A 22,120-nucleotide genomic window follows, 5' to 3' on the forward strand; every position below is an offset into this window, starting at 1 on the left:
AAGTGAAGGCAGAGCAAGAGAAAGCCAGAGAAGTAACCAAAGGCACCGGGGGGAGCCGCTGCAGACCGCCGAATGACAGAGAGGGAACACTCATGCCAGGGCACAACAGGGGCTGCATTTGGGCAGAGAAAGATGCTGCTCGAATGAAAACTTGTAATGAATGGGTCTGGAGACCAAATAGAGGATTATTGAATTACAAAGAAGCTGAAAAGTACTTTATGAGTTATTAAATACCGAACTAAGGAAAGGATATGTAAAGTATATGGAAAATACTGCACAAGTGAAAATAAAGTGATGTGCATTTAGGAGCACTGTGAAAAGAAAGTAATAAGCATTGATGGACAAAGTGAAAGTATGAGCCAAGTGAAAGCTAGTGATGAGATCTTGTGAAGCAATTGAAAAGCAAATGAGAAGCACTATTGGATAGTGTGAAAGCAATGTGGTGACAAGGAATAAACACCACAAAGTCAACCGTGTGAATGTCAAGTTAAGGCAGATTCAAGAGACTGGCAACTAAAAACACGGGTTCAAAGAAGAGAAATATTGTCTTGGCCATAAGGCCTGATGAATTGTATGAATTACAAGTTGGGCAAGAAGAATCTGAAATAAAATATAAGCTTGGTGAGCGTTATGGTAAAGCCGAGACTGGAAAAGAGAAACACAATTGAAGGGCTACAAAAGGGTACAGGTTTCTAAGAGAGAGAACACAAGTGGGTGAGCAAATGCCTAGGGCATTTGGTCGTGTGACCTGTACTGGGTGTACTGTGTGTTCCAAACACTGCGCCTAGACCGAGTGAGACCTTTTGTGAAAAGAACCTAGGAGAACAAGTGAACATAATAAAGTGCCATGAGTTATCGGTTGTTTGGCCTCTAATGGATGGACCGTGTGGTCTGACAACTGCGCCTAGACCGAGTAACCTTTATTTTGAGAAGAGCCCAAGGAAGTCAAGATACGGAAGCTGTTGTGCCTAACAAGTGTTCATGTTATTAAAGAAAAAACAAGTTATGTGAACTGTTGAAAAGTCTGAAAGGCTACAAAGTTGATTTGGAATACTTAATGAAAAGAGAGTTGAATTGACTGTGACTGTGAAGCTAGAAGGGCTGCCTTCTCAGGAAAGATAACCCCACAACTTTGTGATGTGTGTTGAACTTAGAGCAAGAAAGCCCAAGCCCCTTTGAAACTGTGTTGAACTTGGGGAAGGGAAACCCAAGGTATTTTTGTGGAAATGTGTTGAACTTGGGGAAGCTGAAATGCAAGCCAGGAGCTGGCAGAATCTCAGAACTTTATTTTGAACACTGTTTCTTAGGCTGCTGACATCCCTACATATTGTATATATCTTTAGTTGTGAGACCGTATAGGTTTTTGACACAGATTGACTTTTGAGTTGAACTTAATGACACAGACTATACTTAGTTTCTTTAGATGTGGAAATCCCACCTTAGCATAGAAGTTAGGCCTTAGTCCATCCTGACATTTGAGAAATAAGCTCCCTTCCACTAGTTTAACAAATCAATTGGTAAGGGTTGACTTAAAATATGGTAGGTTCTTGTTTTTACCTTCACTTAGATTCTATGATCTGAGAATTATACGGTTGTGATATCCATCTTTTTTGGGCCATTGATTCCATTCCATGTATTGAAAGTTTCATTTGGAAACAAGTCAAATTTGCAGAAGTCTGTACCGCTAGCTATTGTTCAATATGAATTGGGCATCAATTCATTGAGGGGTTGAGGGCTCAAGTAATATGGAGGCTTCAATTAATGATTGGGAAAATCATATCCCCTTGGGCTGATTCCTTGTATCAAGATCTACAGTCTGCAAATTTGAGTAGAGGGTCCCCTTTTTAAAGGAAGTCTTTGACTTCTGTGGGAAGACGCTAGCTCAGCTGGCTCTCACTAAAGACGATCTTGGGATAAATCCAACCAGGGTGAAAATAGCACTGTATCAGCAACACTGTGTCAGGTAAGGACAAAGGCAGTGAATATGGCAAGGGAAATGTGCACAAAACCACACAGTGAATAGCTTTGAGTCAAACAACATGCACACAGGAACCAAGACTCATGTATCCTAAAACCCAGGAGTGCAAACAGAGTGTGACAACAATACAAATATATGAAAAGGGATGTGGGGTAAGAACTTAGATGCCCTTATGACTACAAGGAAAGTCGGCAAGCACCTTACCCTCAATTGCTATTACAGGTACTGACCGCGCTAAGCCCACGTAGAGGGCAATCAACGACAGGATCTGTGATCTAACACTCTTGATGGTATTAAATAAGGAAACTTAAAAACAGTACTCACGAGGACGAGAAATACCACTTGAATGTCAGCAAGCCCACGAACCCTGTTGATCAAACAGGGACCCCGAAAGGCTGTAACAGCAATGGAAGGATAACTAAATACATAAGACTCAAGACAAGGGGCAAGTAGGAATAGTGATTACAGAATAGTGAGGAAAAACATAGGCATTCACACAGGAGCAAGCTACAACAGCACACCACACCTAATAATCAATGGGAAAATAAATGCAGAAGTGCAAGGGAAAACCTGGAATGGATTCCAAGAGGAAGTAAAGGAACAGGAGCAGAGAAAAACTAATTACAAGGGCAAACCTCCCCCACCCACCCAAGGAAAAAGGCAGGAAGCTAATCTATGAAGAGGAAAGACTAAAGTATCAAGGTTTACAACAGCAAGGACAAAGTCAAAGAAATATAGAACACAGGCAAACTGGGCTGCACCAAAAGGGAAAGCACTGAGAAAAGCTGCCTGCTAACAGAGGAAGACAGAAAGGGAAACTGGGAAGCAGAAATCAATTAAGCACATAAATTCGAAATCCAAGGATAAGGAACAAGGAATAGAAACGTGGAACTAGGCACAAGGCTAAGAACCAGGAACAAGGGCCCAGTCACAAACAGGAACACTGCATCAATGACCAGCGCTGGACTGAAGAAAACTGAGGCTTTTAAACCTGCTTAACGAGCACACGCCGCAGGTGTGCTGCTTGCTGCACCTGCAGCCACAGGTGTTGCCTATCCTCCACCCAGCCTTGTCCTGCAAGGGTGGAGATGAAGCTGTGGACCAGGCATTCTGGGAAGCATAGTCATTTGATTAAAGCAGCATACTGGCTGCCAAAAACCTGGATGGATCCGGAAGGGAAGTAACTTGGAAAATAAGGATTTAGCGCTCCCAATTCATCACAGCACTGTAGCATAAGGTTCGGAAGGAAAGTCCAGTAGGGAATAAACCCCAAATCATGCCCCCAAGTGGTGGGAACGGGAGCGAAGAAAGCGAATCATGACACACTGGATATAAATTGTTGAGTGCATGCACTCCTACGATCTTTAAAACATTTCAACAAGGAACACAAGATTCGAGGGTTGCTTGCGCCCTGTTTGTCAATTTACACCAACCGTAGAGTGAGGAGGACCTTTTTCTTATTTCAACTTAACTTGTTGCAGACTAAGGAGATATTGATTTGTTACGATTGTGAGATTTCTATGGGTAATTGTTGCTACTGTGGGAATAATGACGGGATGGAAGATCTTGGACACCTGATCATATCTGGCCCAGTGCTAACACCAAATCGGGTTTGTATTTTAGGAAGTTTCTTTATAAAGTTCATGGTGTGGGTGCTGTGGAGCTCTGGCCTGAGTTGTTATCAGGACATACCACCAGTACAGTCATTGCTGTAGTTGGATTTGTTAATAGTCTTAATTTAGAAGGAACAACAAAGGTTGTTTCGATGACTCTACTGGGGATACTTGAGTCGGACTCACTAAACTCAGGAAATAGTCTGTTTGTCCTGTATGTTTTAAAGGCTAATGATGTTGCACAGTGCTATTAATGTGTTTGTTCCCTATGGATATGAAATTGTTGTTGTATGTTTAAATATTAAATTCCACTGTAGTAGCATTTAGTCAAAACTGTAATTATGAAGAGATAATGAAGGTTCACTACTCGGCCCGCTGGGGAAGCCTAGAGTAAGCATTACTGAGCATAGGGAACAGTCTGTTTGGCCGTGCTTGTTTTAAAGGACAATTATTGATGAATAGTGAATTTTATGCACTTAATGGTTATGAAATAATTGTTGTTTGTCCAAATATTATCTGAATATCTGTTTTTTCTAATGTATTGATATTTTGTGATCTTTCTTGTCTGTGTGTTTTGTTAAAGGCTTTGTTGCCAACAACAATTAAAAACACCCTTTAGCTGTATTGAACTGACTTTGGGGTGTTTTACAGGTTTTTGTGATCCTCATATGTTCTAAATATATGTATAAATGACTTTTTGTTTGTATATAAAGAGTTGCTTTCCTTTAAAAGAACAAAAAAGCATGTAACCACAGCCACAGTTTTAGATTTCACACTTCACTGATAGGCCACTTCAGCAAATGGCCACCCCTGGTGTGCCCCAGCCTGGGGACCCTGGGGTTGTACCGGAAAAGAACTAAATGTTTTTTGGTCACCCCATTGGGGACCATTCAATCTGGTACAGCTCAGCTAGCTGTATAAAAGAGAGAGTCCACCAAATGTGAGGGTAGAAGTTGGGGGCTTTCGGCTGTAGGAGGTCTGCTGACCCAAGGGTCCTGTCTCGTAAACAAGGGAACTGTTGCCCAGTTTCCCCCTTATTTAAAGGTCCTTGGGCAGGTGATCTTCAACTGGATCACCAGGTATTTTGAGGATAATTGCCTTGGAGATCTACTTCAGTCTGGCCTCCATAGTAAACATTCCACTGAAAGTGCATTCATTTATGTGTCTCAGATGTGCACCACTCCAAGCTCTCTTCTATACTCCTTTTTTTGTCAACCTCTCTACCACTTTCAATTCTATCAACCACTCTCCTCCTCACTCTGCAGGATCTTGGATTTGGCAAATCTGCTCTCATCTAGATTGCTTCTACTTGGGAGGTTGCTCCTTTAAAATCTTCTGGACTTTGCACATTTCTGACCCCACCCCTCTCCCTGTCGGTGTCCCCCCCAGGATGATTCATTAGACCTCTGCTCTTTGCCAACTAAAACACTGTTCTAGTAAGACCTATCACCGCCTTTGGCTTTCATTATTACTTCTCAAATACACTCAAATATATTTCACCCTTCTTTCCGTCTCACCAGTTCCCCAGCCATCTCAGAACATATGATCAACTGTCTTAAATCATCTTTCTCCTGGCATCCAAGGCCATCCCTCCCATCCCCTCTCCTTTCTCCTTCCCTCCTGAACATACTTCTTCGAACAAGGTGTGTTACCTTGGGGACCTCTTTTGTAGCTACCTCCGACTGCAGCAATTCATCCTAACAACCACCTCTGTTGCTCATATTAACCGCCCCACATTCAGAAAATGTGTCTAATTCTTACTAGAACCGACCAGTATCAATCCTTGTAGCTTTTCAAATTCTTACCACTCTACAAAACCCCTGCTCTCCTCCCCATGGTCCTCAAACTTGACAGAATCTCAGGCCTGCTCCTTGACCTTTCTCTCTATTCTTTTCCTCCAGACAAAGTCCTCAACTTCGCTACACGCACTCTCTTCAACCTGCCTGATCCTCCCCCACTTCTGTCGACTGCCACCATGGTGGTTGGGTCTCCATGTTCAACCACACCCTTTTGAAGTGGCCTTTCCTACTCTACAAAGTCATCAATGGTCCTGTTCCTAAGTAGCTGGCTGATGCATCTCTGTCTTCTCACCATCTTTTTCCATTCCCCAACTCCTCTGCACTCAATCTCACTGTTCCATGCGCCTGTGGTCTCTCTCATTTCTGCTCTTTCTTCGTACTCGCCCCGCTGCACTAGAACCTGCTGCCCATCGCAATCTAAGCCAGCCCGACCATGGATCTCTTCAAAGCTCGGCTTAGACTTCACTTACTTGCTACAGAGGGAGCTCCCCCTGCCCTCTCCCCATCTTTCCTGCCTGACCCACCAAGCCTTTGAGTGTTGTGTGTTAATGTAATTTTGTATATTTGTTCAGCACTTCTCTTTTAAGTTTGAAGCAATCGTCACAAAAGTGTAATGTTATCATTGCAAGTCACCTGTTTTATATTTGTATTGTTTTGTGCCTGCTCTATGTCCGACTTTGTTCACACTCACATAAACGTAGTCATCGCTTGTTTTATGGTTGTCCTCTTGTACAGGCAGCCTTCGCAGGCATGCCTCCACCACTTGTAAATGTGCTCTTGTAAGTCATTTCTAATCGAAATAGACATTCCTGTCCTTCAAATAAATAAATAAAACATTATTGAGTATAGAGATGATCTTGTGATAATCTATAGAGGAAAAGTGGAGGCCTTCCGCAAAACCCATGTGCAATATGACATAGAAGGACAAAGCAACATTGAACAAATTGCACACACAGGCTGATGGGGCAACTGAATGTTTCTGCTCGAGTTATACCAGCAGGTAAGGTCTTTACCAGAAGCGTGGCCCAGAAACAGGACGGTTTTGGGGTGAAAGAGGACTTGGCTGTGACGGGCTAATTTTTGTTTCATTTCTGTTTCGAGTGGGGAAGCGTGAGTCGAGGGACTGTGCGGTGTGGGGGATGCCTGAGACTGTGGGACATTTTCTGCTTAGGTGTGAGAGACATGTTGAGGAGAGAGAATTGATGAGGGTTCGGTTGTCTGCGCTGGGAGTGGCTGAGCTGAGTGGGAAGGCTTTGCTGGGAGGTGACGGGGTGAGAGGCAGGAGGAGGAGCAGTGTGATGTTGGATTTTGTGAGGCAGACGGGGCGGTGGGAGGAGTTGTGAGTTTATGTGAGCTAAGTATTGATTGGTGGATTTGGTGCACATCATCCTTTAGGATGGGGAAGCGCCTGCGTGGGTCCGCCCACGCCTCCGATAATTAAGAAGAAGAAGAAGATGTGAGAAGTCTTGGAAAGCAGAATGGAAGCAAATCGGACTAACAAAAAAATATCACTTTCCCTCCCGCTCTTTCCTAGTGTGGCTGCATTCTATATGTGGCCCCATTCCGGGCAAACAAGAATAAGGTTCTGTGGTTTGATAACCAGGTAGTAGTTCCAAATGATTAACACAGGCCATTGCTGGCTGCCCTTGGGTTTCAACGCTGCTGAGCATTTTGACGGCCAGTTTGTAAAAAACTAAAGCTGAAGCGTGGCACGTCCAAGCAAGGAAAATAACGCTACTGACTGCCTGGCTCCCAATGCAGAAAGAATGAGGAACGTCTTCCCAGAGCGTCTATGGATGGTAGCAAAGCAGCACTGACAGAACAGCCCGAGGACTTACAAGAAACAATGAAACACCAGAGGCACAACTTAAACACGTGTAAGCCTATGACGGGCCTTCACATGAAGGGTGTAACAGTTTGGGAGAAGCATGTAAGGGATTTCTTGGGCCACGCTTATATGGCGAACAGATAAACGGACTAAAGGTGGTGGCCCGTTCTTCTGAACTGGACCGTAGGGCCGACCCGACAAAATGCCACTTCATTGACTAAACCGGACCCCAGGCAGCCTCCGAGTTTGCTTGGCACACTTCCTGACATCTATGAACTTGATGACAAGCTCATGTTGTTTACAGCAGCTTCCTCTTCAGCATTCTTCAGAGCCTCCCAGATGGGAGAACTGGTGCCTCCCAGCATTACAGCAATGGCTTGCAGGCGTTAGTAATGAAGGTCCCACTTCTGGGCGATGGGCTGGGGCTATTTAGAGGAAAGATTGGGTCTAAAACACATCAGTTAGGGGGAGTTGGGTTCAATTGGGGTGTACATCTGAACCAAATGCTTGCCCGGTGTGCCTCTTGAGGCCTTTTCTGGGGGTCAGGATGCCAGGAGGGTGGTCCCTCTTGTCGCTCCAGGATGGCTCCCCTGTTGGCAGGTTTCAATGTAATGCTGTAATGAAGACGGCATTAGCTCAGGCGGACTTGATGCCCACAGTTTTGGTACATTCCTTTATGACAGGGGTTGAAAACATTTGCTCTCACAGACGTCCTGGCAAAAAGAACAACCATTTTGTTTATTGGGAACTCCTTTGTTCAGTAGATTTAAAGTTGTGTGGCACTCAGTGCTGAGTGGGCATTTACAGATTTTGGGCAGGTATTGCCCCCTCAGGCCCTACACTGTCTACGCCTCTGCTCATAATCCAATTAGAGATCAACGGTCTCACCACAATGGAGAGGAAGTGACCGCACGGGAGGGCTGAACTGTTGCAATCAGAAATGATACCCAGGTTGTGAGGCGGAGGATTAACCAAGCAAGAAGCTTATTTTTATCAACAGCCTTGAGCAGAAAGGATGTGCCCAGCAGTTTGGGTGGACGGTCTCTTTTGGGGTGGGACACACAGTTCTTCCCAGTCTGTAATGGCATGACAGGCTGAAAAAAGATAGCCCTGGGGTTTGCAGAGAGCAATGACAGAGGTTATGATTAATTCAAAACCTTCCAGCCAGCAACATTCCATGATGCACAATGTTTTATGGCGCCAGGATTCACAACAATACTCCTTGAGCTAATCCATTTTAGTGTGTTGGGATCCAACAGCACGGATGAGGGTGCACCTCTCCAACATTGGATCTGACCTGCTTATGATTAACATTGAGAACACCCTCCTAGAAAGAGGTTTTCAGTGAGCAACAGCTGTAGGGTAGCCACAAAGGGCAAAGAGCCCATTTTGTCATCAGAGTCTGACAATCGATTAGACAGACAAGTGAAACCAGTAAAAAGAGAGCGGTAAAGAGAAGGGGCATTGCCTCGTCACCACTTTGCAAGTCTAACACAGTAGACGCAACATGGGCCAAGATGGCAGCCCCCCGGCTTCCACACAGTGATCAAAGAGAATGCAGAGGCAAGGTTTGGGAGTTGGAACTGTCCCCCCTCCCCCTCCCCCCCCAAGCTTCCACACAGTGATCATAGAGAATGCAGAGGCAAGGTTTGGGAGTTGGAACTGTCCCCCCTCCCCCTCCCCCCACAAGCTTCCACACAGTGATCATAGAGAATGCAGAGGCAAGGTTTGGGAGTTGGAATTGTTCTTTATCGAAGTCTGTGAATAAGTAAAGGGGGCGTTGTTTGATTGTTTTTGGGACAGCGCCCCTAGAAGTCTGCTGATCGTTTTGTGTGGACGGTTTTACGTTTAATGTAAGTAAATCTGCGGCCAAATATATTTTCCACAGTCATCAAGTGCATTTCCTCCTTATTGTATTTGGCAAAAATAGAAAAGGAACTGTTTGCTTGCTAGAAGGTTTAGCATATGGATGCCTGCCAATGTTATGTTTGGTTCCCAGACGGGCAGGGAGAAAGGAGGAAGGTCAGAACAGAGGCCCACAGCCAGCTCTTATACTTGTTCACTCCTGTGGCGGAGGTTGGTTTTGGTGCATGAAGTCAGAGGGCTCCACCTGGGGCCTTTGCCAGTACCATTGCACTACTCAGTAAGAAGCTTCGCCACTGGTGCACCCTTGCACACCATCGCCTGTTGCTATTCGTTGTTCCGCCTGTCCTCCTATTTTCCACCCAACACTGTATCCTACATTGTTGCATCTTTGGTGAATCTTTGGGAATTTCAGGGCCGACAAGGCGGAATGACGGTCTTTGCTACAGTGTTCTTTCTTGGCCCCCTATCAAGCATGCTCTTGCACAGCTGCCAGTGGCAAAGGCACCTATTGTCATGGTGATCGGAGAGACTCCCTTGGCTATTTCCTTGCAAAAGTCGAAGTGTATTCTCTAATATACTTCTTTTGTGTCATTCCCCTTCAACAAGTGTGCATATTTGTGTGTATAGCTCCTGTCCCATCAAATCAGCAGCAATTGAAGTGGAAAGCCTGCGGGGATGCAGGAATTTCAATAGTGAGTTATTCTCCCCAGTGCTTTTTTGCCTTTCTGCGGCCCCACCTTCAGGGCTACTTTGCACGTCCCAAGTGCCCTTCCTTTCCCCTCGCCCAAGTGTTCTCTGTCGAGGCGCTGCCGTTCACCATCTCTGTGAACATGGAGTCGGTACTTCTCTTGGAACCTACTGCTTCAAAAGCCCCATAAGTTAGGGTGACCAGATTTAAAAAGTAAAAAACCGGGACAGGGCATCTAACATAAACGTAGGACTAACTCTTGAAAGTGGCTGTCAAGGCACTACACTTCAGTAGAGGTTAGAGGAGAAGGTTTAAGTGTTACTGTTCAGATTTACACATATTATTTACACATATCATAATTAATTTATCAGAAACTAACACTATCTTTAGTTGTAAAATGCAGCATTTCCTCTGTGCATTAATGCCTGTCAGCTATAAAGACAGACTACCAAAAACCGTGACCAGTGCAGTTTCCAATGGAAACATAATCTTGAGAAAAGGGGACAGAGCACCAAAAACCGGGACATCTGGTCACCCTACCATAAGTGCTTCTTTGGGTCTCACCGTGCCCCCCAATCAGCTAGCCCACAGCCTTTCTACTACTCCTGCATCTTTTAGTGCACACTCTAGGCTCCTAAGGACTCCCTCTGGGCTCTTCCAGCACTGCTTGCAGTCCCACACATTGCTCCTGTGGCCAAACCAGGGCTTATATATACGGTCAATGCTCGTGTTAGCCTCTCCTAACCCCCACAGTCCCCTTTGCCTCTCAATCAATATTCAAGATAGAAAGGGGGACAGCATTTCTAAATCTCATATAGTAACCCATTACTTATGTCACATGTCACATTTGTAGGATGTTTTAATTGTGGTGCTTCTCCTTGCTCCTTTTAATATTCTCATCTTCTCGGATGTCCAACCCAGTCATCGCGAACATTAGTTGCAGTACATAGAACAGTGCAGTGATTCTGGTATTGAATATTCCAAGCTGGTGCTCAAGAAGGACAAGACACGTCTGTGATTGTTAAACATCTTTGTGGTATATAGTCTTTCAAGTGAAAAATGTAGGCTTGCCCCAATGTAGGAGTGGCTTGAATAAAAGCAGTCTGTTTTCCTTACAAAGATTCCCTTCTCAGCCCTAACTTGACGAAATCCACCATGTGCGTTTCAGCAAATTGCCACTTCTCTGGGCCATACCAAAAATCTGTTTGACAACACAGGAGTCCCAGGGTGGTCAGCAGTAGTAGTGGTAGGTGAATTTTCTAAATTGATGGTGCTGAACTATTTTCCCTGAATTTGGTGTGGTCCTAGTTAGTGAGCCTGAATACAGTCAGTGGGGTTTAGGGGTGGTTCATCCCAGAAAAAATATTTTAAAATGGGTGCAAATGCCGTTTTCACAACTTAATTTCTTTGTGAAATAGGAGGGCACATAACGTGTTTACATAAATAAAGTTTTTTATTACTTTCTATTGATGTTTTTATGATCTGTAGACTTCCCAATGAAAACCTACCTTTTTTTCATCATTTTATTTACTCATTTTATCCGCCAATTGTTTGAACTCACTTCAGTTGCTTAAAGCGGAAGTGACGTCCGAGAAAGAAAGGAAACACAATCTGCAGCTCCATTATAATAGTAAAGATGAAAGGCGTAAAAAGGTGCATGTTCTTTTACTTTCCAACTGGAAATGTACACAATTAGTATTCATACTGCACTAGTAGCAGGCGTTGTAATGCACATAATCATAATAGTAGAACCAGTGGTGGCACTTGTAGCACCCTACGCAAAATCTTTTGGCTTTACCATCGATTGTGACCTCTCGTTCAAAACATACGCTGTTAAGAAAACCATCGTGCTCAAGTGTAAAACCAGTTAGTAAAGTTCTGGTCATTCCCCACCTGGACGGTGGCCATGCCCTACTTGCAAGAGTACCAGATGCCACCTTGTACCGTGTGAAAGCTGTCTGGTATGCACACTGAACTACATCACTCCCATTCTCAAGTAGCTGCACTAGCTACATCTTTCTAGCATGCATCATGTTCAAGACAGCCTACATCACCTACAAAGTAGTTGCAATCAAAACATGAATCTACCAGAGTGAGAAAATCACCATCTCTGAGCACCAATGCACCACCAGAAGCCACAACACCATGCGTCTTGAAACAAAGAACTGCAAGAAGGAAATACTAGGAAACAGGACTGCCCTGTTACACTCCCTCTCTCTGGAGCAAGTAACCAATGCAAATGTCACTTACTGTTAAAGGGACTGAAGAAAGGTCACAAAAGGAAGGACATCCTAAGTGTATGGCAAATGCTCTGCAAGGCACTTGCTTGGCCATCACAGTTGTCAGGTTATAACATCCAAGCACCAGTATCCAAGGGTCACCTAAACCTGTGACACAGCTGTTTGACAACATCCATTCTCCTTTTTGCATCATTGCAACATGAGTGTTCACTCAAAAGAAGCACAATTCCAAACACTCATTGAAACCTTGGCATGAATGGCAGCCATCTTGGCGTTTCTACTTTTTAATCAGATTGCATTTGAATTCTCTTGATTCTGACACTGTTACTGTGGAGGGCAGATATTTTACCAGTTTTCTGTAGAAGTACTATATTAAGTAAGCGATACATTGCTAAACAACAAGGTAATCTTGGTGGTGTGTTATATGCTAATATATTGTTATTTGGACTGGCCTTTTTCAATCATGGCCTGCTGTGGATTTCCCTTCTGCTTTGGTGCTCTGGCTTGACTTGATTTGATCTCCTGGTTGGGGCCTTCACTGGCTGTTTCCTCATGATTACTACAACAAAGTTTGATTAGCTAACCTGATTTTATTTTGGAAGAATGAAAGTCTGATCTGACCTCGTCGGGACTCTAAGTAACTCAATGTGTTGTAGTATGCAAGACTATTTAAACAAGGTGACAAAGTCCCCTGCCTAGTACTGCGGACCGCCAGGAGAGAGCCCAAGGTGACAGAGACCTGCCCAAGCCAGAGAATCCCCATCCCTCCTGTGAGAAACCTGAGGGTATCTCCCGAGCAGACCTTGAGAATCCCTTATTAAGGTGGCCAGGTAAGAGCTTGCGCTCTCAGATCCCAACCCTGGAGGTGGACGATCGAGGGAGGATCACCTGGGGGTTGTGCTCAGAGGAATACCCTAGGTGAGATGCGGTATCATAGCGGGAAAGAAGGAGAGGAGGACGATATACCTGAGGCCTTTGTAGGCTGCAATACATTTACCCCCCTTCCTCCTGTTGAATCTATTTTACCAAGATCCAACGACCCCTGTGTATATAACAAATTGCCTAGGATCACAAACCCAATTCGACTTGAAAACCACATCTTCCAGAATCCCGGATTTCCCATTTTCTACCCGAATACTCCCAATCCTTCTTCTCGTCCCTCTGATTATTCTTTCCTGAAACCCCGGTATACTGCTTTAACAACACACTACCATTCCCACAAACCCCCCTGTTTTCAGGTAACAATAGAAATCCCGGTCATTTCATTTGTTCCACACACCCTACAAATCTCCCTCTTCTAGCACAATAAATATAATCCCATATAACACCTCTTTCTCTCTATACTGGAACACTCTAACTCCCCACCTTTCCAACGCGAACACCTTCACACAACACGAAAGACAACAGACTGTTTACCTGGCATGTCCCAACCTAAAGGTCAGGCCAAGTCAGGCAATTGACCAAAATCACACACACCTGACAGGCCTTCACTTTTCCCACAGGGATAAAAGACGGAGCGAGGGAGCAAAAAATGAGCACGGCAGACCGCATGACGTGAGGGCTAACTCAGCACAGCAGTTCAAGAGGCGGCAAAAGATGGCAAATACTGATAAGGTGACAAGGATAGAAGTGACCTGCCCTTTCCGATTCAGGCCTGTGAAACCTCTGCAATCGGAAACATAAGACCATGAACAAAGACCACCATGTGTTGCAGCAGATGTCTACAGTACGCAAGACCCTCCTCCGCAGATAACCAAGCCAGGGAGAGATGCTTGTCTCAGTGGTACCAAGCTTGACTCGAAGGAGAAGTAAGCCAAGTGTTTCATCGCAGCTGGTGAGTCGAAGGGAGAGTCGATACGAAACCAAACTGTGTTGAACAAAAAGTAGCAAGAGCCGATTTTAACTTTCAAAGCAACTATTGAGAAAAGGAGGGGAAAACCCCTAACAGAGGTGACCGGCACCACGTGGGTGCTCACGCAGGAAACTCTGGGCGATTACCCAATACGAGTCTACCATAACCAGCAGGCCTTGGGAAGAGGCAAAGAGGGGTCAAAGTGGTCATGCAGGAGTCTTGTAAAATCCTCTGTACCGTAGAAAGTCTTTGACCGACAGATGATTGTGAAAGAGCAGATGATTGTGAAAGAAAGGCAAATGAATCCCACATGGTAGAAACTAGTCCATTAACTGTATGTTAAAAGTTGGCAAGAGTGAACCTGACGGAGGGATGCTAACGAGAAGGGGCGAAGCCTGAAGTCCCATAGTGAACTGTCTGTAGAAGTTGGCGAGAGTGAACCCGGCAGAGGGAAGCCGACAACCAGAATAGCGTGTTCAGTGAAGTGAACCTGACCAAGGGGTGTCTACGGTGAACTGTTTGTGTAAAAGCGGCGAGAGTGAACCCGGTAAAGGGAAGCCAACAGTAAGGGGCGAAGCCTAAAGAGCTGTTTAAAAAGACATTAAGACCCTTGAAAGTAAGAAGCATTGGAAGACTAGGGGAAGTGAATGGACCCCCTTGTCCAGTGGGTCCGAGCCTAGTTGAGGGAGATCCAGGGGTGAAAAGTCCTCACCCAAAGCCCATTGAGAAAGGAACGTTTTGTTTGTTTGCTGTTTATTGAATGCATCAGGCCCTCGAAGGCAAGATACTTTTTTATTGAAAGGAGACTTATCCATCGAAGAACCTGATAGCTGGAACAGAACTGTCAGCTCATGCTGAGAAGGTTTGAGCATGTGCTGTGCTCCAAGGTCCCACCTTGTCCCGTGCTGAAAACTTGGGGAAGGGAGACACCTGACTTATTATTTATTAACACTTCTTTCTTTATTGAACCCTTATCCCACACTCTTTTTGTAATTAGTTGTAAGGATTGGAAATAGGTTTTTCTTAGTATAGGCCCTTTTATTTTGACACAACGCCACAAGGACTGCCTTATTTTTCATTTGATGGTTGACGCTTGCTCCCATCTTAGATTTAGGTTAGGCTTTTTTCCGCCCTGCATTTACAGTTTAATAAACCCTTGAACTGTGATCACTTGTGTATGTCTTTACTGTTGCCACCATGAGTTCCTTACACTCCCCAGTCATGAACCCCAAGCATCATTCACACACCTTTTAATACACCAGAGAAAGTGAATAGTAGGCCTCCTCTGCCCTGTGAATCTGCAAACTCACTTTTGGCGAACCCTGTGAAGTTTGTGGATCTATCTGGGCTCCCAGACTCATCTGCAAGGTTCACAGAATCTCCTGGGTCTGCAGACCTGCTTCTGAAGCCTGCAAACTCAACAAATAACTACAATCACTTTGGCGCACATGATAACTGGCTTAGAAAGGGGTTGGCTCCTATGAAAGCCAAGCAGCCTTGGCTGGCAGTATGCAATGCAGGAGTAGGAGGCTCACATTTGGAGAATGCTGGAGACTGGAGAGCATTGGAGAAAAAGAGGATGGAGAAGCATCAAATGCTGAGCAGAGGTGATAGTGGTGAGCAAGATGAGATGGTGAAAGCTCACAGGGGGAAAGGAAATTGTCAGGAGGGAAAGGTGAACAGAAAGTAGGTGGTAGTGGCAGTAAAGGTGGTGCAACATCAAGAGAGAAGAGTGAACAAATGGAGGTGTTGGTAGAGGTGTTGGTAGCAAAGCTGTTGGTAATGTCAGAAGGTGAGAGTTGACAGAAGAAGGTGGCGGTAGGGAAAGAGGTGATAACATCTGAAGTCAAGATTAGGTAGGAGGAGTTGAAGGAAGAAGTTGTAGGAGGAGGAGGGGAGCTCAGAAAAGGACAGGCCCAGGGGGAGGGGGAGGAGAAGGAGACAACATCAGGACCAGGATTTAGGTTTAGGAAGGATGTGGTGGAAGCGAGTACTCGGCAGGAGGAGGTAGTACCCCAGGGTCAGGAGGACCTGCAGATATCAGGGACAGGGAACGACCTAGAAGCAGTCACAACAGAGGATGAGGGTGATATGGAAGAGGTGGGACGAACAAAGAGAAGATTAAGAAGTGAAAGAGAGAGAGAGAGAGGAAAACCTGGACCTAGTCAGTCAGAATAGGAAGGTTCTGGTTGGCCAGTTCAGCCCTAGATGGGACCAGATGGAGGGTGGAGGAACAAAACTGGGACAAGAAGGCCACAGCCAATTCAGAGAGGCTAATGGTAAGAAGCCCAGAGTATGATCAACCCGCTGAAAGGGCCCTCTCTCTTCCGTCTACAACACATAACTGTTCAATGCGCAAGACCTGGTGCCAAAGTTAGTCGAAAGGTATGGGACACCAGAAATTCTGCATCTAGACTGAATGAAAGAAGAGCTCTGTTGTAAGCTCCTCCACAAACTGTGGTTGCCTAGGGTTTTACTATGGTCAACCATGGACAAAGTCCATGGGTGTCTATGGTTTTGTAACGCTCACCTGGCTCCCACGGAGGCGCTGACCTGGTCTGGATTGCTGTGACCTCTTCAAGCGTGATGCGCAGGGTTCGAAACACCGGCTGAACTGGACCCCCAAATCTGGCTTGTCTGGCCCGTAGAAAAATCTTTCTGTAGGTGGAGAAAGGGGATTAACTGTCTGCAGAGTATTGTGATTGCTTCCCACCTCCCCTTTGCTCTTCCCTGACCACCTCCGAAATCCCCAATCAAGGCTCACCTTAATGTTTGAATGGATGAGCTCTCCATCCTGCTTCTGGTGCAGGGGCGCGTATTTGACCAGTTACTTCACTGGTTCCGGAAGGCAAAATGCCGTAAGTATGCAGTTTAAAAAGTTCCAGAGTAGAGTCTTCTCTTTGTTTGCTTTTCTTATCCTGCGATCTGTCCTTATTTTCAGGTGCAGAGTGGAAGTGATGCTTTGAGGGATATTGCCGGAGATAAACTCAGGTGAGTTCGTGATAAAATGATCCCTTTAAATGTCTTTGAATCCCTCTAGTAATGTCTTTCTTTTTTCCCCTTAGGGGCCGGGGTGCGGTACCAGGCCAAGAAGTGGCGCCGACCCGAAATGAGGAGTGGTTCCGTCAAATATGGCCAGATAAGTCTTGTGATGGAAAATCAGGCTTTCCTCATTTGTTCCTCCTGCTCACCTTTTGTCTCTTCTTCTCCCCTGCAGGTGCAGAGATGTGGCGGAATGCCCAGAAGGTCGCGGTGGATAGTGAAGAGCCCACGAGGCAGGTGAGTGATGCGCGGCGCTGCAACAAGTAGCGCGATGCTTTTAAAGAATGTCTATCTTCAGGATCGCTGGCGTGATGGTTCCGGACACAGGTAGGAAGTTAGATTAAGTTCTTGGTTTTCACCTTTTCTCTTCCCTTCCTTCCTTTCAGGTACCCCAAGATCGAGGCGGGCGTGGCTGGAGGCAAGATGCAGGAGCAGGCACGGTGAGCGTTCAGCTGCTAGATGCAGAGCAACGCGAAGCACGTGTGGCAGTCCGGGCGTGGTTTAAATAGCCTTGGAAGAAGTTCCAGGTAAGTATTCTTCCATGGTCCCCACCCAAGTAAAATAGTTCCTTTGATAAAATAGTCCCTCCTAAGCCTCATTTGGCTTGAGGCTTCATGCAGCATGGTCTGCGTCAGGTAAGTGCACCAAACACCCTCTTTTATGAGCCTGGCGCCTATGGCGCCAGGACTGACGTCCAACATGAGCCTGGCGCCAAAGGCGCCAGGACAAAGTCCAAAGAACCCCTATTAGGGGCCGCTGGGCTTTTACCCGAGGGCATGATGCCTGCTCCCGGGGGTGCTGGGCCTGTCCTGGTTCTCCGGGGGTAGGCATCATGACAGCACTCCCCCCCAAGGCCCCTCCCAAGGTCGTTCCCTCTGGAGGTTTCGGTTTGTTTGGGAAATCCCAATGGAACTTTTTTACCAGCCGAGGTGCATGTACGTGGTCGCTGGGTTCCCAAGACCTTTCCTGAGGCCCGTACCCTTTCCAATCAATTAGATAGAAAAGTTTTGATTTTGAAATTTTAGAATCCAAAATGTTCTTCACCTCGAATTCAGGCTCCCCATCTAACTGAATTGGTTCTGGTGGCTTTATTAATCTGGTTCCTGGTTGCACTGGTTTCAAAAGTGACACATGAAAAACGGGATGAATTTGCATGTTAGCTGGCAGATCGAGCTTGACTGCCACTGGATTATTGATAGTTTTGATCGAATAAGGGCCCAAATACCTTGGATTAAAAGTTCGAGGTCCCTTGAGCAATAAATGTTTGGTAGCCAACTATACTTGGTCTCCTATTTGGTATGAAGGCGCCTCCTTCCGGTGCAGATGTGCATTTTTCTTGTATTTCTCTTTCGCTTGTTGCAAATCGGCAGTTGCATTCTTGAATGCTTGAGTTATAGTGGAATGCAAATGGTCTACTGCGGGCATTCCAAGGCTCAGAGGAGAGTCCAGGTCTGAAGTACGAGGGTGATGTCCATATAGGGTGTAAAAGGGGCTTTGTCCAGTTCCAGAGTGCACCGAGTTATTGTATGCATATTCGGCCACCCATAACAAATCCTTCCAATTACCCTCCGATTGGTGCAACATACACCGTAGATATTGTTCAAGGGTCTGGTTCGTTCTCTCCGTCTGACCATCGGTCTGTGGGTGATGACTGGTTGAGTGTCTTACGTCGATTTGTGCCAGTTGACAACACCTTTTCCAAAAATGTGAAATAAACTGGCTTCCCCAGTCGGAGACTGATATGGACGGGAATCCATGCAAGTGGATGATATTTTCGAGGAATTCCTTAGCAAGGACAGAAGCTGAAGGTAATCCTTTCAACGGAATAAAATGAGCCATTTTAGAAAATAGATCCACCACAACCAGAATAGTATTGTATCCATTACAAGGGGGCATGTCCGTGATAAAATGTAGTGACAAGGTGTGCCAAGGCGCTGGTGGAATGTCTAAAGGCTGAAGAAGACCGGCGGGTTTTGTCTTTTGGCCTTTGTTTTGGGCGCAAACTCCACAGGACATCACGAAAGATTTAATATCCTTTCGCCAGGAAGGCCACCAGAATTGTCGTTTAATTTTTTCCTCAGTTTTGGCAATGCCAGGATGTCCTTCCATCAGGGTATCATGATGACGGGAAATAACCAGTTCTTGTAATTCCTTTTCTGGCAGAAATAAGCGTCCTTGGAAGTAAGGTAGGCCATCGTTGACCGAAAAGTAAGACCCCCTTTGGATCCAATTCTGCAAGGCGGTAGAATCCAGGAGTTGTTTTACTCGTGCTTGAATGTCTTCAAAGGTTTGTAAGGAGGTTAATCCCAAAATTCTTTGTTCAGGAATGATCGGCACAGGTTCTGAATTAGTGTCTATTTCTCCCATTCCTATTCTAGATAGTGCATCTGCTTTGCCATTTTTACAGCCGGGACGGTAAGTGATTACGAAATCAAACTCAGCAAAGAACAAAGCCCATCGGAGCTGACGTGATGATTGAGCCTTGGCAGTCTTTAAATATTGTAAATTTCGGTGATCAGTGATCACGGTGATGGTGTGCCTGGCGCCAAGAAGATAATGCCGCCATGCCTTAAAGGGGGACTTAATGGCTAATAATTCCTTATCGGTAATTGCATAATTTACCTCAGGCGGTGAGAACTTTCTGGACCAAAATGCTACAGGATGCAGTTGGTTGGTTTTAGGGTCTCTCTGAGACAGGACAGCTCCCATGGCTAAACTGGACGCGTCAGTTTCGACTATGTATGGGAGATCGGGACGCCGGTGCTTCAAAATAGGTGCAGACGTGAATTTAGCTTTCAATTCCTGAAAGGCCTGTTCGGCTTCCTTGGTCCATTCGAAACGTTTATTTTTCCGCAAAAGTGCAGTGATGGGTTGTACTACACGTGAAAATTCCGGAATAAATCTGCGATAAAAATTGGCAAAACCAAGAATGCTTTGGACCCCTTTTACCGAGTTAGGAGATGGCCATTTGAGGATGGCCTCCACTTTCCGTGAGTCCATTTGGACCCCATTAGGTGTCAGGATGAATCCAAGAAACTCCACCTCGGTGGTATGGAAAACACACTTTTCCAGCTTAGCAAACAGTTTGTGCTGGCGCAATTTCTCAAGGACGGCCCGGACATGCTTTCTGTGATCAGATTCCGAAGAGGAGTACACAAGAATGTCATCGATATATACGACAACACAAACATCGATAAGTTCCCGAAGGACATCGTTCATGAAGAATTGGAAGGCAGCAGGCGCGTTGCACAACCCAAAAGGCATCACCTGGTATTCGAATAAACCATATTTTGTACGGAAGGCCGTTTTCCATTCGTCGCCTTCTTTTACTCGCACCAGATGATAAGCCCCCCGGAGATCTAACGTGGTGTATACGCAAGCGTCCTTCACCTGGTCAAGGAGTTCAGGGATCAAAGGCAGAGGGTAACGGTTTTTAACCGTTATCTGGTTCAATGCGCGGTAGTCGATACAAGTTCTAAGGTCGCCTCCTTTTTTGGGCACGAAGAACAAAGCCGAGGATGCCGGGGATTTTGACGGGCGAATGAAACCATTGGCTAGGTATTGATCTAAATATTGTCTCAAATGCCGGTTCTCAGGTTCAGTAAGGGCATAAATCCTGCTACAAGGGGGTTGTGCACCGGGCACCAGATCGATTTGGCAATCGTACGATCTGTGGGGGGGTAACGTGTTGGCCTGTTCCTTTTGGAAGACGTCCTGAAAGTCTTGGTATTCCGGAGGTAGTTGCATGGAGACAGAGGTTACAGATGCTAGACTAATCTTCAGATTTTCTGGGTAGCAGGTTTGTGCACAATCCGGGAAGGTTATTCTCTTTGCTCGCCAATCAATTTGAGGATTATGTGTCTCTAACCAAGGAATTACAAGAATAACCTGAAACTGTGGGGCCTTGATTACGTCAAACACTACTGCCTCCCGATGGCCGTCCGGACCAATAAGAGTCACCTCAGTAGTGGAATGTGTTACCGGTCCTGAGGCAATTTCAGTTCCATCGACTGTGGTGATGACAACTTTGCTGGTTTTTGGACGCAGAGGGAGGTTAATCCTAGAGACCAATTCACGATCCACATAGTTTCCTATAGCCCCACTATCGATGTATGCCTTTATTGCATGCAACCGCTTAGGCTGTTCCGGATCTACGAGAACCATTGGCACAATGAAATGCGAGGTCTGAGAGTTAGTTTTCAAGCTCGGCAAGCGGACCCCTACGCTTGTCGGGCGGAGTCGTTTCCCGAAACAGAGTCTTCATGGTTTTTATCAGCGGCTCCTACCACCTTCTTGGGCGGTTTTGCCGGGCAATCTCGTAGAAAGTGTCCAGAGTTCCCACAATAAAGACATAATTTTAACTGCCGCCTCCTTTCACGTTCCTTTTGGGTTAAAGGTCCTCTAACCCCTCCAATTTGCATAGGCTCCGAGACATCGGCACCCTTGGGAGTGACGTGGGTCTTGACCAACACCCGGGTTTCAAACTTGGACCGATCCGCTTTTCGGTTTTGGAGCCTGTGATCCAATTGGACCACTAAGTCTATATATTCTGTGCATTCTTGGGGCGGATTTACAACTTGGGCCAAGACATCTTTAAGTTCTCAGCGTAGACCCCGATAGAATAATGTGATTCTTTTATCCTCTGGCCATCCAGTTTCCACGATTAGTCTGTTAAAGGTTGCTATGTAGGAGAGGAGGTCTTGGTTGCCCTGTCGCAGGGATAGAAGTTCATCATCCAGAGCTTGTCCCTGAGAATGTCGAGCAAATAATCTCTCCATGCTTACTTGAAATCCTTGGAAATCCCGGAGAATTGGGTCATCTTGAGTAACCAGTGGTACTGACCAATCGGCAGCACAGCCGCTAAGGTATGACAACACAAAAGCTACTTTGGTCTGGTCATTAGGGAAGGCCCCAGCTCTGCATAGGAAGTGCAAACGACATTGATTCATGAATACGGCGAACCGTTTGGGGTCCCCAGCAAAGCGTTCAGGTGGGGCCAGCGGCATATCTCCAGGTAGATTGATTTGCACGGGGTTACTTAAAGCCACAGGAACAGAATTCCCCCCGGAACCAGGTAGAGGGGTTTGCCCAGCTTGACCTTGCAATACCTGCCTAGCCAGGTCATCAGTTCGTTCCTTAGATACGATTATTTCCCTCCTGAGGGCATTAGTCTCTTGACGAGCAGCATGTACTTCGGCCCGTTATTCCCCCAGT

The sequence above is a fragment of the Ambystoma mexicanum genome, chromosome 9, assembly GCF_040938575.1.
Source record: "Ambystoma mexicanum isolate Mex_15411 chromosome 9, UKY_AmexF1_1, whole genome shotgun sequence".
NCBI lineage: Eukaryota > Metazoa > Chordata > Amphibia > Caudata > Ambystomatidae > Ambystoma > Ambystoma mexicanum.